This window comes from Zonotrichia albicollis, chromosome 4 (assembly GCF_047830755.1).
Source record: "Zonotrichia albicollis isolate bZonAlb1 chromosome 4, bZonAlb1.hap1, whole genome shotgun sequence".
Taxonomy (NCBI): domain Eukaryota; kingdom Metazoa; phylum Chordata; class Aves; order Passeriformes; family Passerellidae; genus Zonotrichia; species Zonotrichia albicollis.
The window spans coordinates 19,304,107-19,323,076 of NC_133822.1; the positions used below are offsets into that span (position 1 = coordinate 19,304,107).

Genomic DNA, 18,970 nt, shown 5'->3' on the forward strand with positions numbered 1-18,970 from the left:
AGTTTAACAATCTTTTGTCCAACTGAAAAATGCAAATTTTGTTTATATGCACAAGTTGTCTTACAAACATCTTGTAAGTAAACTGAGAGATTGTAACATTTCATATACATGTTCAATACTTTCTCAAAAATTTTTGATTGCCCAAAGTAATTCTATGCAATGAATATGGCCCATGGTAGGGGGTTTAGAAATAAATGGTTTTTAAGACCCCTTCCAACCCAAAACATTCAAAGATTTTATGATCTTAATGGGTACAAAACTACAAAACATTGGGACCCAACTTTCTGGCGCCATGAATTTATCTGCAGTGTTCCCAACAGGAATATTCTTTTGCTCATTGTGAAATGAAAATTTTGGTTCATGAAAACCACCAACAGTAGTGGCCATCACAATTTGCCCACTGAAATATATCACCAGAAAGCTAATAATCAATTTTTTTAAATCACTTGGTTTTGGTAAAAATAATTGCCAAGCATTTCAAGCACCACTGGCAGATCATGAGTAGAGGTTAATTTCTAATGTTATAATGGCATCTTTTGAGGATTAGATGCAAGAACCTTAGTTTATAGTACACCAAATAGTTTACTTTTTCTTTTGTAATTAAAATATTTGCTAAATGGCTAACAGGGTTTTGTGCTGGATGGGTTTTTTTTGAAGTGGCAATATCTTGATAGCTGCAGCAATGGAAGATTTTCCCTCTAAAAACAGTAAGAGTTGCTAGCATTTAGAACCTGCTTAGTAATTTCTGGGTTTGCCCAAAAAACCATTTTTAAAAATTAATCATTAGGGGTGTCTTTTTCACTCATTTTCCCTGTGTGACAATGTAATTTATGAATACCAGAAGTCTCCAATGCTACTTGTAATTCTTTGCTTGACAGGAGGTTTCTCTGATACACTTGCACATTAGCAAACATTTACCTATTTTCAGTAAAAATATCTCGTCAAACTATTTTTTTATGGTCTTAAATAAACTCTTGCATAGCAGCTTAACTACTTGGAAGTGTTTCAAGTGGAAAAACAAACTCTAGTATATGAAAGAATAATCAGGATCAGAATACTGATCATCTATTTGCTTGACAGTCATTCTAATGATGTTATCCCCTCAAAAAGGACCACGTGGTTAAATATTCTCCCTAAAATTTAGTGTGAAGAGATGGCAAAAGGTGTCTTCTTTGAGGAAAGAGAAGTGGGACAGGAACACGTGTTCCTTTTAGCTCTGTAATGTCAAGCTTAGTCTTTGACTATATGTAGACATGGATATGACATTCCTGGCAGTGCAATGGCCCAGCGCTGCTGGATTACTGCTGGAGAAAGGAATGGTCAGTCCCCTCTGACTGCCAGTGGAAGGAATGCCATTCCCTGGCTAAGAGCTGTCCAACAGGGATGGCTGCAGCCACCGCTGCTGACAAAGTCCAGGTCTCACAAAAAGGTGCTCACTTTTTACAACGAGAACTAATTGAGGGTTTTTTTTTTTCTTCCAGAACCTTTCTGGCTGTTTGCCTGAGTCTGTCTCAAACATAACAAATTCATAGGTGGTTATAAATAACTCCAGGATTGCATTCAGACGCTCAGTCTGAAGATTTTTAGGTCTTACCACAAGCTATTTTTAACAGTGGATATTAAGACACCCATAAGGAATTACATGCTAATATGCTGAACAATCTCACCAGTACCTGGTTCCAGCAAGTTTGGTCAGAGAGGATTCCAGAACTGAATAATGTGGCACTGCATCTGGTACAGCTACTGCACTAGAGTCATGATTGCACAGTAGGACAGACAATTCCAAGCAGCTGCTCCAAAACAATAGTATTTGTCCTTCTTTGGGGCTCCAGCTTGTCCCCTGAGTAACTGGAATAGTTGCTCATGCAAGTTCTCTGTAATATTTTACACCCACCTTTTTAGCTGTTGGATCATTTACCTGGCATTTCTGAGATTCTAGAATTTCTGAGATTCAGCTCTGGGTTTCCACAGCTTAGAAGTAACTGCGCCAGTTCCTGCTTAAGGGAAGTTCAGGATGTTCCTAGATTACTTGATGTCTGTTTCAAGTCATTACTACTAACAGCAAACTTATTATTATAAATTTTCTCAGTAATTTTAGCAAAATATTAATAAACAACCAAAATTCCTATGATAAAGCTTTATCTTTCAAATATAGGTACTCTGAGTAGAGGTACTAAATGTAAGGAAGTGGCACGATTTAACTCTCATTTCTTGAGTTAGTCTCCACAAAACTGCATCGATAGGACAAATCCAGTAGTGCTGCAAAGCCTGTCATTTTCTTTTCAAGTATTTATTAAAAATTAAAATAAATGCAGAAGAACAGCAACACAGCAAAAACTTAAAGAGGAGCAAAATCTTTTGGTCCATTGAATTTCTCTGCTACTGGACATTAAAGCACAACATATGCTTAACTTCATGTATTTTGGCAACATTGTGGAGAAGATACTGCTGATGTTATAAATAAAGTTGTGTTTCAATCCTATCCATAGAAGACTTGAATACTGAAGCTCTAAGGAAGCCAAGTGTGAAAAGAGAATTATTTTCAAGTGGCAATACTTTTGTCCTCCAAAACGATTTCTTCTGGGAGTTCTTACCCTAGGTGTTGAGAGAATTTATGGACCTTGTTTGTCCACTCTGTCAATCACCCACAAAACATGTGCACAATTGCTGCCAGCTGAAGAATCCAGCCCTACTTCTTGTTGGTGAGGTCTGGCTGATTTTAAGTGCCCCAAGTATGTTCATAATGGCTTTAAACAGAACTACTTGGACATTTCCCCCACAGCTAAACCATTCTCCCAGCACTTGTGCAATTTTCTGTGGTTTTTAGGTGACCTCTTTGTGCCATATTGTTTACACTGGAGTTTCTGTGAGCTCAAATATTTATATATTTTGACATTAAATAAGGGAAGCTAAAATACTGTAAGAAATTACTACCTGAAGTAAAAGCACCGTTCATAATCGCTCTTGCAGATGTAAGCAAAAGCTGATTTAAAAAGAATTGTGCTTGTGACCCAAAAATCTGTCTTAAACCTTTTAACATGATTTCAAAAAGATGTCTCCAGTGTAGCATTGCTGCTTATATAAATGCACTTAACACATAAATCAATTAAATCAGGAAAAAAGGTAGCTGAAAAACAGATCACTGATTACAAATTCAAAAGTACTTCCAAAAGACTTAAAAACCAGCAGGATCCAATATTTAAAAAAAACCCACTCAACTCAGAAAAAGACTAAGCCACCTAGTACAGTGCTTATTTAAATGCACAAAAGCTCTGATAATTAGAGAAGGTTAGTTAGGCAGATACTACTAATTGACTGCAAAGACAGGACTGCATGACTTGAGATGGAAGGTACAGTACAACATGCTGCCAGAATGACTCTTGGTGAAGCTGCAGAAACCTTGGCATTTCTGCCAATAAACAGATTCTATAAATGGTGAAAAAAACCCCAAACCAAAAACCAATACTTTAGAATGTGGCCTCTGGGTTCTGTCATCTAAGAGAAGAAATAGATTTTAATAGGTAGAGGAGAAACGTTACTCTATAGTGGTTTTTCTGTTAGAGCAAGAGTTATAACTGTCTACTTTTAGTAAATTTTCTTGAAAGGAAATGACAATGACTTCTATACTATGCTTTTCCTAGAAAACCCTAAAAGGCAAACAAGCATGGTATGCCTTGACTGTGGGTTTTTAGCGGGTAGAAAAGGGTGGCAGAATTTTGCTAAGCTGGATTGTGGTCTAGCAACAAACACGCTTTTTGCTTTATTGCCAATTGTGAGGTCTGAAGTATGTGAGTAGCTTGGTAGGGTAAAAATCAGAGATTTAAGTTGAAACAGACTAAATTATCCTACACATGACGGCTACTTTCACAGTTAGTACAGCATTTTCTTCGCCTACCCTTTCAAGCTGACTGGACATTGCTCCTAATAGTGGCCACAAGAATGAGAGAGGATGTTGGTTCTTGCTGTGGAAATTATAGTTTGGCAACAAGATGAATTTGGTTCATTCTTCCCTGCTGATCACCAAACAGTGGATCATAAAGACTTTAGATTCTCCAAGGTTTGGCTGTGTTTGAAAGAAAAAAAAATAGCAGTTACCTTTCATATAAAGAATCTCACTGTCCCACACCCCATTGTCTCCATCTGCTTCAGGGTAAGAAAAGTAAATACTTCATTTTGTTGTGTTCTATCACAACTTCCCTCAGCATGGAAGTCAGCCCTGTAGGTTAATGATGGCATTTAACAGTGGTAAATCAATCCATATCTACTTTAAAAATCATGCTTGTTTAGCAGTTTTGCTTATTTCTCTACTAGGATTTAAAAAAAGCCTCCAGTCCAACAGCATTACAAACATTGTTTCCTTTGGAAGACCCACAAATATGACTGGCTTCATACCACACAAAAATGCTCAAATGAAGGGGGGTATCACCCACCTATTTATAACTACCCAGTGCTACCATGTAAGGCTGAATGAATTAAAAAAAAAATAAAAGTTCCAGAACAGACAGGAATCTCTATAAACTCTGCTCTCTAGGAGACAAAACAATAACATTCAGCCAAAATTAAGATGTTTTTTGGTCTTGGATTGTTTCAAACTATTTTGGGTGCAATTATGCTGGACCTTCTGTTTTTCAGTATTATGAAAGGTCTTTTTCATATTTCATAAAGCTTTAGAGAGAAACATAGTTTAAAGCTGAGTACAGCTAAAAAATATAAACAATCAACTTTTTTGCTATTTACTACATGCAACCTTAAGCCAAAATACAAGCCTCCCATACAACTTCTTCCTGATTCCTTCTAAAAGCTGTAATCAGTGTATAATTTGCAATGTCTTTCCTCTTCTTGCTTTTTTCGCTACTTGCTGAATTTGCACTTAATAAATTGTCCACTTCAAGGAATGAGTCTGAGGCTGAGACAAATGGATTTTCTTCTTTCCATTTTGCTTCTCTGCCCTTCTGTTTCCCAAAATACAGTGGCTGTCGAGAATCAATTCTACTTTGGAAAAAAATGCCAACAATTTATACAGACAGTCTGACCAAAGTGAGGTATTCAATGAAATGCAGTGCAGGACAGTAATAAAATTTTGGCTCTATTTCCTCAGGGTGTGCTACAAGAAATACTCCTAGAATATAAGGGGCATTATCCAGAGAGATTTTCAAAGTGAGCTCATGGGTGCCTTGAGACAGGTCAGATGAAGAAAAAATTGAAGTAGATTCACCAAGAGCAGCTTATCTCAAGGACTACAGTGCAGCAAATCAGTAGAGAAGACAGGAAAATAATTATCAAAAAAAAACCCCAAAAAACCATCAAACCCCAAGGAAACCAAAAATACAGATATTTTGAAAATTATAGCCTTAAAAAACCCAATAAATAAGTAAACAAAAAATCCCAACCAGAGATAGAGGCCTGTGTTAAAAAGATCTAAACTGTGTGGAAGAGATGTTGAAATGGATTTTTGGACAAGCTACATATAATCATTCACAAAAAACCCTTAATATTTGAATTCTTTCTTGGAACAGTTCTAGTATACTAGGCACACTTCCTCTTGTGCTCCTGTTATTTAAATTAAGGATAGAAGATACAAAATTAATGCAGCCGTTTCAGTGGAAAAATCAAAACAAAAGTGCTTTCATTTTTCTCATCTACCAAGTTCTGACATGGAAAAAAAGTAAGAGAAATCTGATATTGGTCATAAAAAATTAAATTAAATCAGGAATAATAGTAATAATAATAACAATAATAATAATAATAATAATAATAATTGTAACAAGGAATACATTTACTTCTATTACATTTCAAAATGGGGAAAATAAGCTAATTAGAGGAGTCTACATTTTGAGTGGACATTTTTCATTAGATAAGAAGGAAAGTGTAAAGTTACATGTATTAAATAATAATTTTCACAACCCAAAAGGCACAGCTGTGCTTTAAAGACAGAGTGAAATTGTAATTATCTAATTTGGCTTGGTAAGAGCTACTTTTTCTTGGCTTTTTGCCCAGAGTACATTTAACCCTTCTTTAAAAAACAGTATAGCAAATTCTAAAACAGAAAAGGAACACGTTAGAGAGGCAATACAAGAACACATTGATGATAAATAACATACTTGTGGATTACTGAAGGCAGTAATTTACATTAATTTACAATCCAAATTTACATTAATCTGTACAAAGAGAATAATATAGTAAAAATTGATAGTAAAAATAAGTGAAATCTTCAATTTATTGACAAAACAAGAGCAGGCACTGCAGGCCTCAGAGCAGGTTTGAACACCACCCTGGAAAGAACCTCCCGAAGTCCTGAGAATCTAAACATTCACTTTTAGCATTACAGAAACCAAACAAATAACTACTGACTAAAACTTTAAAAAACCTATTCAACGTACCAACATTAATATAGAATATTGAGAAGGTGTTTTTAGGGAGATTTTTTTCCCCTTTACATCCAAGAAGATATTCTACCGTCTGACTGACTGATATAAGGGTCTTTAGTGGGGTAACGCTGCAGTAGAAGATTAACTAATGCTGAGAACAAGTCCTTAATTGCTGTTTTTGTCTGCTGAGTATGAATGATTTCAGAAACTTCTATCAAACTGTCAAATTTTATAATGCTCAGCACACAGGCACAAGTTTTTTTTCCCATGGTGTATCTTAGAAGAAGCCTGATAAAGTTGTATGCTATTTACCCCTCCAAAAAATCATGTCCTATAGCTACCTTCAGGAACACTGCAATCAGGTATAATGGGACACAAAACCTACACTGTAATATCTCTTCATTTTAATAATATTTTGTGAAGCCCTGGCACAGGTTGCCTAGAAAAGCTTTGGCTGTCCCATCCCTGGAAATGTCCAAAGCCAGGCTGGACAGGGCTTGGAGCAACCTAGGGCAATGGAAAGATGTCCCTGCCCATTTGGAAGCCAAACCAGTCTGTAATTCTGTGATCTTATGTTTCTTCATGTAGTATGGAACAGGAAACTGCTGCAAGGTAGTGCTCCAGTGGCATAATGTTACATCTTTTTCATTCTATGACCTTTAATGTACTGTTCATTAAGTAACTTTCTACTTGATACTGACACAGTTCTGTTCACAAAAAAGGTTCAGTAGTGAAATTAACGAGTTGTTTTCCCAGTTCATCACAATGTGTCATTCACAGCTCAGCTGCCTGCCCTTCCTTTGGCCTCTTTATGCCATGTCCTCTCATAGAATGGCACTAAGGCTAATCTCCTGCCCAGCCCAGGGCTGGCGTGATCCTCACTGTCCTGACAGTTCCCGATTCATTTCCATGCTTCTCAGCACAAGAAAGACAAGGAGAAGGGCCACAAAGGTGATGAGTGATGAGCATGTCTGGTGAGGAGAGACTGCTGGAGCTGGGGCTGTTTATTCTGGAGAAGAGAAGACTGAGAGGGAAAGCTCATTAATGCAGATAAGTATCTCAAAGGAGTGCCAAGAGCAAGGACCAAACTCTTTCCAGTGGCACCCACTGACAGCATGAGGAGCAAAGACCATAAACTAAAACACGAAAAGTTTCATTTTAACATGAAGAAGAACTCCTTCCCACTGAGGGTGCAGAGCACTGGGACAGCTGCCAGGAAGGGTGTGGAATCTCCCACCTTGGAGACATTCCAAACCCACTTCTGAGCCACCTGCTCTGCGTGACCCTGTCCTGGCACAGAGGTTGGACTGGATGATCTCCAGAGGTCTCTTCCAACCCTCAGGACCCCGTGATTCTGGGGTGACACTGAAGAGACACCGCTGATGCTCTGCCACTCACCGAACCCACAGTCGGGCCGGGTGAGCAAACACGGACCGGGAACCAAAGGGCAAGGGGCAGAGGCTCTATCGAGGGCCGGGGGTGATGCCGGGGTTGATTCCAGCCGTGATTCCAGCCAGCTGTGTTTGATTCCAGCCGTGATTCCAGCCCTGCCCGGCAGGATCAGCGAGCGGCGGGGGCGGCCCCGAGCCCGGCCGGGATGAGCAGCAGCGCCCGGCGCTGCGGGGGCTGTTCCGGACTTCAGGAGCGCCCTAAACATAAACACAGCAGTCTAGAGAGTTTACAGAATGAATTCTGTTTATTCTCCAAAGGGCGCACAGTGGGGCTTTCCACAAACCACGCTCAGGTGGTAACAACTCGCAATCTTGTAAAGCAAAACTCACATGGTGGACCCGCCTATCTAATCCACGCTCTCCGCCTACCTAATGCATATTTATCCGGTGATGCAATCTTACGCAATGCTACAAACACAAGGTTGTTTCCTTCATTAAGCAACCCGTATTGTAGAAGTTATCTGACGCCATCAGTTGCGTTTACACAAGGTGAGACAGCCCAGCCTGGGGACAGACAATTCCGCTCGGAGGCATCAAGGTGACCTGGGCCGCGGGGAGCGGGGGGGCGGCCGGATCCACATCCGGGTGAGGCCGTGCCGGCGGGGAGCGGGGACGGGCCGGGGCAGGAGCGGGGCTGGTCCCGGCTGGCTCTGAGCCCTGCCAGCCCCGGTCCGAATCGGGTCATAGCCCTGCCAGCCCCGGGTCACAGCCAGGAGCTGCGCTGGCCGAGCGGGCGGCAGAGCCCGGCCGGAGCGTGGCCGCAGAGATGGGCCCTTCGAGGTCCGGCTCTACCTGCCGCCATTCTCCTGCCTCCAGCTGCTGCAGCTTCATCTGTTCCCTCCTGCCTCCACCTGCTTCCATCTGCCTTCACTTGCCCTCACCTGTCTCCTCCTGCCAACACCTGCCTTCTTCTGCCTTTTCCTACTTGCACCTGCCTTCTCTTTCCTTCATCTGCCCCCTCACCTGCCTGCCCTGTGGAGCCCTCCCTGTGCCGCAGCACTGACACCGTGTGTGGCGCTGGTGATGCCCTTAATGATGGGCATGTGAAAAACGCCAATCACTTGTTTTTAAAATTGTAAAAGTTTCGTAGTAATAAAATGGTTATAAAAATAGGAATACAATTAGAGTAATAATAATTTGGACAGTTTGAATTAGGACAGTATGAGACAATAGAAACAAAGAGTTATGGATGTCGGGGTACCTTTTTCTGGGCAGCACAAGCCCGAAAAAAGACACCCGTTAACAAAGGATTAACCCTTAAAAACAATAGCCTGTTGCATGTTCATACACTTCATACATGATGCATAAATTCCATTCAAACACAGGATTCTGCCTGGTCATCAACAACTTCTTCATCAGAATCCTGACAGCGCCTTCGAGGCGGGAAGAAGTTTGTTTCTTCTGATAAGAGGGCAATAAATTCTTTTTCTCTAAAAGATTTAGGTGTCCTCTGGCTGCTATCTCGCTGCGAGTCCTTTCTTTTTAAAAAGTATCCTACATAGCATAGTTTCTATTTTACCCTACATGGCATAGTTACTATTTTTTATAAACTAAAGCTATATTTAACACACTACTTGAGAGAATTAAAACAGCATTACTTTCTAACACAACACATATAATATTAATTTTAATATTTGTGAAAAGCCAATTATAAAATACATGCATTTTTCACAGGGCATAACGATCGCCCCAAAAGGGGATTTGAGAATTAGTTCAGAGGTGCAGCAAGGGCCTGCCTTCCTTCCCTGCGTCTTCCTTCTCTGCACCAGAAAATTAGTGTCCCTTGTCAATGGGAGAACCCTTGGAGTAGTTCTCTAGCCCAGAGGTTTGGAAATCCTGGCTATGAGTTCTTTGTTCATCTGCTTCCAAGACCAGACTGTACATGGCCAAGTTTTCAAACATTGTCCAGAATCTTTCAGTTGTGAAATACCCTGCGTGATTTTTCAGAGGTGCGTGGGTGCCTAGTATCTGTTACTGTAAACGGAGTTAGGTGTTGAAGTATTCCTGAAAATCACTCAGAATCTTCAGGCATCTAAACCACTTTCTGTAAATCTGCTCTTTAAATATTTTAGGAATTTTGAGGCTTCTGATCTGTGTAACAGGGTTGACTGTGTCCTCTTGATTCCTCAGCGCCCGAGCCCACCCTTCTGCTCTGGGATATTGTCATGCTGAGCTCTGCCTGCGGCTTTGGTTCTTGTCAGTAGACTCTAGTTTATTTCATAAACAGTTTTTCTTTTCTCTCCTAGCAATTCTTTTTGCCAGTCAATTGCACGCTGTGAATGCATCTTTTGCCACCTTCCTACAGCAATTTAGGAATTACGGGTAGTGTTTGTTGCAGTGCTTGAACACCTATTTCAGCAGACCTGTTTATATAGTTTTTGTTCTCAGCACTTCCTGGCTGTTTGCCTTTCTGTTCTTCAGATTTTGCTCTTCCACATATTTTTTTTGAATATATGACCATGATCTGAGTGCCTCCACATCCATGGCTTGACTGTCTAGAGTAAATATTGATGCAAGTGTTGTAATTACTTCCTTGTTTTTCCTTCAGGCGCTCTCAGTTTCTCACTCCCTAGTTCTGGAAGCAGATTGCTGACCATCCTCAAACACAGACTGCAGGGCAGACAGTGTCTGTTGAGTGCAGTAGTGACCCTCATGCTGGTAGGACCTGAAAGAAGAAAATCACAGTAGCGTTCAAACAGGTGATGCTTGGAAGCTCAAAGAAGGGTAGATAATCCCAGAGCCTTTTCTCAGAGCTTCTTAAAGAGATTCTTTAGAGTATTTTGAAGACAATTAAATACAGGAGATAAGTTTCTGTGCTCTGTGCCTCAATGTGTCAGTGTGAATTGTTCCACCAGTAACACTTTTTGCTGTTAGTCTGGGACACTGAAGCTGAAATGGTGTTTTAGCTCAACTGAGGGCGTGGCTGGGTCAAGTGCGCACCAGATTGAGACAATTGGCATTAAAATAGGGTCTGTTGCCTTTGGATTTGTTTTCATCCAGATCTCTCTCTGACCATTGTTATAATTAAGTTTAAGCTTCCTACCAGTTTGATTCTACCTGGAGTGGTTGAAAACTGAGTGTACCAGATGACACATTGCTTCTGTTGTATTCACACAGAGACCTCCATGAGGATTTGGAGACACAGTGATCACTCCCAGTGCAGTTTTAGTCCTTTTACAATTGATTAGGAGCTCCTTGACTGTTTTCTGCATGTCTTTGAAAACAACCATGGGCTGTTAGGCCAGCTCCTTCACATTTCTTTCCCAGTGACACAGCTACTGCCAGAGCTTGGTGAAGAGTATCTGCTGTCTTGGTACTGTTAGCTGCTTCTGTGGTGTCAGGCTGATGGCAACCACACAGATTTAGAGATGCCAAGATGCAGCTATGCTATGAAGCATATTTCTGCTCCACAGGAACAGCTGAATTGTAATCTTAAGAGCAGTAACTCCCCAAATCTTTATGGAGCTCTGAGACAGATAGCTAAGCGTGTGTCTCTCTGAGGGCTTGGCTGGAAACCCAGCTTCCAGGAAAGCTTGCAACACCAAGTGGGAAAAGGTCTGTGGTATGATGGAAACACACTTTCTGTGAGTCCTTAAATGTACGGTTCACAGTGCCTTCCTGCCCATGTTCAGGTACTGGAGGTGTGGTTTGTGTGTGCAGGGCCCCATGTCCTCATGTGTGGTGGGATCTGCTGCTGTCCATCTGTCCAGTGCTTCATGCTCAAGTGCCCCTACAGGGAAGTTCTTTCTGCTCAAGGAAAATGAATTTGGTTATAATAACGACACAGAAAAAATCTTGCTAAACCAGTTTTGATACTCAGAACTTTTACAGCTGGGTTTTGTTTGTTTGTTTCCTTGCTTGCTTGCTTGCTGTTTGGCTTTCCCCTCCCTACACTCCCAAGTCTCAGGCTACAGGCTCTAAATTTTAAGTCATGTGGACTGAATCTACTTTTAAGCGCAGTGTAAGTGGTAGATCATCTGAAAAGTGTTTCAAGGTGACTTTCAGGCACTGTATTTTAACATCTGTTATGCTTCATTACTTCGTTACTTTGACATTTATCAATGCAAGAATACATCAGAAATTCAAAGCGCAGGACTTGTTTTTTCTACCTCATACTTCTAAAGACTTGAGAATTATGTGGAAATAACCCCTGCTAGTGTTAGTAAAAATAAATACCTTAATTTTGAAGGTTGGATTTATCTTTTCTGACAAAGCCTCTTGCAACCCTAATCTTCCCTCATTACTTTGCATCCTTTAAGCAAAGGTATCTGCTCTCTAGACCTGAGTCTTAAGAAGTAGTATTATTTTTACACATAAAAATCAAGTGCTTTGTAATTTTCTTAATGTAGAATTATATTATCTAAACTTTCTTGGTATGCAGTAGGATTTATATTACTTTATCCTGAAGAGTTGGGATTGACCAGTGTGAAGAATTTTGCTTGTCTGACATAGCAGGCTTTTTTTCCTTTTCATTGTTCAGTTGGCAGATTTATTTTAGGTGTGACTGAAATGAATTCTGGGGGTTCTGTCCACTCTTTCAATTAAACCATTAAAATTGTAAATTCCATTCTAGGGAGTGGTTGGAGAAACAGAATTGTGCACCCATAAATTTCTTTCTAAGTAATCACAGAGGACTTTCTGAATTAAGAAAAAGTGAATTAAGTTTTTTTACTTACACATACAAGTGGCAATGGATGTTCCTCAAGTGGTTTTCAGGGATGTACTTTTTATTGAGTTTTTCTGCAGTTTCCGATCAGATTTATGTGACATCTGTGTCTGCCTTAAGTTTGTGGGCGCTCATGAGGCTGAAATTTCCTGTGATCACCTTGTTACAGACACTGCCTAGTAAATGTTCCCATGCTTTGAATCACAGCTAGAGGAATGGGCATAATATATATAAAGTTATTTTGGATCCTCAGAAAGAGAAATATTTATCATAACTATATAATGCCCTTAAGAAAAAAGCAAGTGTTTGTATTTGTCATTGGAATGATAAAAATTCATTCATTTGAATGTCTTTCAAGGAAGAATTTGGAAATGGATTTAGCTTAAAAATATGTCTTGTGTTATATTTGCAAAAATTCTTAAGTTTTAGTTTTAAGAAAATCAAGCGTGTCTAAACTGTAGTGCTAGTTTAGTAAAAAAAAAAAAAACCAAAAAAAACCAAACAACTCACCAAACAAAAAACCCCTAAAATCTCAGGCAGTTTGTAGAACTCTGAGGTCTTTCAAAACCTTCCACTCAGTGAAAATGATATAGTGCTAAATCCTGATTTTTAGGGCTCCCATGAACAACTGTGGTGAGTTTTAGAATGTAGAGTTTTCACCTGTTCAGCATTTTCCTTGATGAAAGGACCAAATTTGAACCTCTTTATCTGATAACATATGGCATCATAATACTCAAATATGAAATAGTCAGGCAAGTCTTCACTTGCAGTGAAACATAGGTCAGGTTCAGACCCATTCAGACCAGTTCTTCCATAGACTCCAGGAATATTCCTCTCATTTTAGTGCAGTCCCGGAAAAGATGGCAAATTTTTGTGCGCATACATAAATTGATTTTAGGGGCTTGTGCAACAGTAATGGTTGGAGCTGTTTGTTTCCTTTGAGAAAAAGTAAGTAAAATATTTAATGGTGGTAGCAGAGGTGGTTCCAAATGGAGACTTTTGCTTCTCTTCATCTTTCCTCTGGCTGTAACAGATCAAACAAAGCAATCTCTGCTGGAGGGTAGGTTGCTTGCAGGAATAAATACAGTTGGAATCTGGCATAAGGGCTGACAGTATTTAAAACTTGGTATCTTTGGAAATGAAGGATTTAGGGTGTGCAAGCACGTTTTGAAGTGCAAAACATCCAAACTCAAATTATTCCAGTGAGCAAACTAGTAATTTCAAGACTGTAGGATCTGTTAGGATCTGTTACTAGAGCTGTTGCTTTTCCTTCAACAAAGGACTTAAAAAAGGGACTTAATGTGCTGTGTTATTTACAGAAAAGCAGTTCACAGGGACGTTGCTATCAGTGTTTGAGCGTGCTGGCTGATTGATTTTTGTTTCTGTACATACTGGAGAATTACACTCTGGCCATGAACCGTGGCATTCATAAGAGCTCTCAGCACAGCCACACTAAACCCCTGCATCTTTTGATCAGAGTAGAAGATGAAAAAGTCACAAATGGCAATCATCTCTTTCAAGTGACAGCGAGTGTGTATGAAAATGGAGTGGAAATTCCATACTTCAGTATGGATATGATAGAAGGCATGTCCTGTGAGGAGCTGCCAGACAAACTTTGGGTCTGTCCAGTTTGGAGAGAGGGAGGCTGAGGGTGCCCTCTGTGGGTGAGGGTGGCCAGGCAGGGCAGAGGCTCCCAGGTCGGTGCCCCAGGCGTGTCCATGTCCCAGAGACACTTGGACAATGCCCTTCCTAATGTTCTCTGACTCTTGGTGAGGGCTCAGGCTGATGGACCAGATGGTTGTTGTAGGTCTGTTGTAGCCGGAACTATTCTGTTCTGTGAGCACTCTGGGGAGGGGATGCAGCTGTGGGAGAGGATATTGAATGAATACGAGCTGAAAGGGATGACAGATGCTTGCCCTAAGCTGTGGACATTTCAAGAAAATCACTGCTGTAGACATCCTTACTGGTGCACATGTGCTTTTGGGCACATCAGCTCGAGGCAGAAGAAATTTGGAAGAAGGGGAACAGGTTTAGAGGTGCTTCATCAGTTACTAACCATGCTCTTAAAAAGAGAATATAATCTGAAGCAAAACAGGAGCTAACCTAGTGCTGGAAGTATTTTAACATTTAAAAACCCAGCTGAACAAACCCCCTTCTGTCTGGGAAGCAGAAACTAACAATCCATTGCATCAATTCAAAAGCAATTTGATCTCAATATACAAGATTATAAAAGGATTCTTTGTAACAACCTTATAAACCTTAAAATTAGAAGCTCGTAAGTAATTTTGTTGTCTCCTTCCCTGGTGTTTATATTCAAGTGAAAGTGATTCCACATCAAATTTAAATATTAGCAATACAAAACTTCCAAAGGTTTAGAAATTATTTTGTTATCTAAACTTCCGTTAAATTGTAAATAAATAGAGGTTCTAAATGCTATGAATTCATTCTGTGTTTCCTTAATGTTTATTCTGTGTCTCCTTAAGGTTTCTGAATAAAGTGAATGCAGGTAAGAGCTATCCAATATTCTGCATATTGTTGCAAAAACTTGGTCTTGTAGTTCTTTATTCCTAAATACTTAGCCAGAACCCACTGCTAGAATTTTTTTATCTTGAGGTGGGTTTACAGAAAGATGGAATTGCTTTACTTTGAATTTGTTTTAGGATCCATTTCTAATAAATACCTATGTTTTCATATAAGTATCTTCTGTTTATTGCAGAACACAGTGATATTTGGGATTTTTGAAAAATTTCTGAGGAAGAGAGACCTACAGTCAAGTTCTTTGTGCTAGGATTACTTTTTTCAAAATTTTAACAACACATTACTGTGTTACCGTTCTTGAGCTTAGTGTGTGTGTATAGAGAGAAATAAAGTGGAAATCCTGTCTCTGAGGATTGGAATTTAGTGTAGATTTAGATGGAAACCAAAATATTTTAGCATGCATTTGCCAGTTAAGCTTTTAAAAGGACTTTCCATGGGGTGCAGCTTCTGAAATAGTCTAATAGTGAGTTTCTGAAGAGGTTTCCACACGATGCACATGCCGCAGTCAGTTTGCTTTTAGTTCACAAACTGCCACAGTGAAAAGTCAGTATCTTGGCCTGATCCACTACAGACTGAAGAAAAGTTGTACTTATTTGAAATCATGGAATTGTTAAGGTTGGAAAAGACCTTCAAGATGGTCTGGTCCAACCATTAATCTCACACTGCCAAGTTCACCACTAACCCATGTCCCTAGGTGCCATATCCAAGTCTTTCTAATGCCTCCAGAGTTGGTGGCTCCAGCACTGCCCTGGGCAGCCTTTTCCAGTGCTTGACCACCCTTTTGTGGAAGATTTTTTTTCCCCAGTATTCCATCTAAACATCTCCTGGTGAAGACGCTCTTTCCCCTTTTCCTGTCTCTTGTTCCCTGGGAGCAGAGCCTGACCCCCATCTGGCTGCGCTCTTCTGAGTTGTGGAGAGCCAGAAGGTCCCCCCCAAGCATCCTTTTCTCCAAACCAAACATTCCCAACTCCCTCAGCCACTCTGTTCACAATTCCCTGGGCCTGTTCACCCAGCCATTTATTTTACCCAGCAAAGAGTGCTCAAGTTCAAGCCAGGAGCAGCCAGTTTCTCCAGGTGAAGACATTGGAAAAAGATAAGTTCTACTAAAGTCCAGGTACAAAGAAATCCAAAGCCTTTCCCTCATCCAAAATGTGGGTCACCTTGTCACAGGAGATCAGGTCACATCCTCCTTCCCTCTCTCTTGATAGGTGGGAGGAATACTTTCTAATGTCCAAGCAGCTGCCTGAATAGCCAGGACTGCTGGTGCGTGGTTGGAAGTGGCTCTGTGGCTCTCTCAGCAGCTTGCTCAGCACCCTTAGGTGGATCCCAGCCAGGCCTGTGGATCTGTGTGTGTGTGAGAGGCACAGCAGCATCATCTTCTGGAATACGGGGTTCATTCTGCTCCCTCTCAGGCTGGCTACCCTGGGGACACCTGGTCTTGCTACGAAGACTGAGGCAAAGACAGCACTAAGTACCTCAGCCTTTTCCTCATTCTTCCTCACTATTATTTTCCACTGCATCCAGTGAGGATGGAGATTTAGCCCTCCTTGTCTTATTGTATTTATAAAATCATTTTTGTAATTTTTTATGGCAGTAGCCAGGTTAAGTTTTGGTTAAGCTTGAGCCCCCCTGAATTCCTCCCTGCAGAACCTCATGCCCTCTTTGCAGTCCTGTTTCCCCTCTGCTGGGTTGGATTTCTGGCAGGCACCCAGAAAAAGGGCCAGCAATCATGAGACTCATCCAAGTCCTTCAGAGAATATTTCATCTGTCTCCATCCTGGTTAGGTGGGCTGTGACACACTCCCACTGGAATATCTGCCTTGTCTACCTTGTTCACCTGAATTTTACCCAAAACACTTTCTACCCCCTTTCCCCTTTTTTCTTTTTTCTTTTTTTTTTCCTTTTTTCCTTTTTTTTTTTTTTAATTTTCCTCTGGAAAAGTTCCTGCACATTTGTTTAGCACTGATGGACAGTAGCATTCTAAACTTGCTCTGGAAGGAGTCTCAGAAACTGAGAACTTCAAAACTTTTGTTTAATCCACTTAAAAATATTCTTATAGGAATTTAGGGTTAATCACAGTGTGATGAATGATAAAATGAGATACTGATGCTCCAAGACCAGATGAAATTTATTATTGGGAACTAAAAATATGTTCTGCTTTAGGACTTTCATAAATACTTTTTCTAATTAAAGAGTGCTCAGAAAGTGCATGATACAGCTATTTAACTTCCATCAATATTGAATGTACCTGGGATTTAGTTAAATTATCCTTACAAATGCACTTTTGAACTGCCTTTAATGTTTATAAAAACTCCTGACTTGCCCTCTTGTTGGGGTTGAAAGAACAATACTGGTTTAAGAATCTTTAAGTGGAGAAGAGACAAGAACTAATTTGCTTGAAAATTTCAAAAACTGAGTCAAATTATACTTATATTTGGAAACTTTTTCATTTAAATTGACTGTGTGCCCTGAAGACTTTGCTATACATAGATCCTTTTGTTTAACTATCTGAAAATCAGTGTGTTCATTGTCTTTCTCTTTATATATCTATATCTATATCATCTATATCTATATCTATATCTAGGTACACACACCTGTATTGCCTGAGTGGTATTTTCACAGTTGAGCAAAGTTAGTAGTTGTTTCTTTGGGTTTTGTTTTGTGTTTGTTTATTTTTCATTTTTTTGTTATAGCAAGTTGAAATAATGTAGTGTAAATCCCTAGTATTTTCAGAGCATACCTTTAGAAATTACCACCTTTGTAATTCATAGAGGACCAAGGTAATACTGTTAAAAATGAACTTATCAGTAAGAGATTTCAAAATGTTTTTGCAAGATACTGGTTTGCTAAATATTCTTAACGCATTCCAGAGTGTGTTAAGGAAAGATGGAAGAGGTTAATTTATTGAGTTATTGTGATGTGAACTGTATTAAAGGCATATTTTTAGTAAAGCAAATGGATACTGAGTTGCAAGAATACTCAAAAACAGTTACAAAAATATAAATCACTTTTTACAAGTTATGATCTAGATATAGTATTTGTAAAACACACTCAGAAATGAAGTAATTCTCCTTCTAACATTCTTGAATATTTTTTTATTTAAAAAAAGGAAAAAAGTTGCAAAGTTGTTGCAAAAACAGAGTGCATTTTGATTTTAAATGGTTGTCTTGCCAATTTCCTTATGGTGTAAAATACACCATAATCTGATTAGAGTCTCTAGTTAATAAATAAAGGTTTCAATGGGGGTTTTTTAAAAAAGATTTTTTTATGTTAAATTTTATGTCAACATTGAATCCTATGGAAAAATTATTGTATTTTAAAAACTATATGTATTTAACCTGGTTTAACTCCCCATGACTGCAGAACATGTGAAGTTGGTAAAGCTAACAAAGGATGGAACACTGACATTGTCTTTGGTACAGCAGGGGCTAATGACTAGTTTTTGCTTATTAATCCAGTCCAGGTTCCTCCAGAAGGTTTGAATTATAAACCCACACACCAAATGAAAAAGAGAGGGAAGGCTGAATGGCGACCAACAGTCTCAGAGCTGAGTTCAGTTCTAGTCTTAGGCAGGCTCCTGGTCAGAATTCTGGTGCCAGCCAGCCAGGCTCCCTCCTGAGCAGCTGCTCTCAAGAAATGCACTGGGTTTGAATTTCTTAAAATTATTTTGGCATTTAAAAGGGTTTTTTCTTTGTTCCTATTTAGTGAAATGCTTTACAGTAATAATTTTCTGTGTAAGTTGTGCAGTGTGCAACTAGTCATTTGATGACAGGAATAACCTATTAATTATGAGTGAAGGAGGATAGTTGTGAGTTTTTAATTTGATTTTTTTTACAATCATATATTTTAGAAGATGGTTGGCCATTCACATACATTTCTTTGTCAAAGTCTCTACAGAAGATTATAAGTTATCACCTGAAACTTTAAATTGCTAAATGAGTTTTTTTT

At 39.6% G+C, this 18,970-nt stretch overlaps 1 protein-coding gene across 5 annotated transcripts in view; it reads left to right on the plus strand.

Moving 5' to 3' along the window:
- The first annotated feature begins 7,682 nt into the window (after positions 1–7,682).
- CCDC91 (coiled-coil domain containing 91) overlaps positions 7,683–18,970 on the plus strand; it is a 119,491-nt gene continuing 108,203 nt past the window's right edge. The window contains exon 1 of one of the 5 annotated variants that reach the window (XM_074539010.1): positions 7,683–7,786. The gene's annotated coding sequence lies outside the window, so the exon portion shown is untranslated. Of the gene's footprint in view, positions 7,787–8,101; positions 8,358–18,970 lie in introns of those variants that run through there. The other 4 variants (XM_005482717.4, XM_026790839.2, XM_005482716.4 and 1 more) reach the window with 4 other exon arrangements.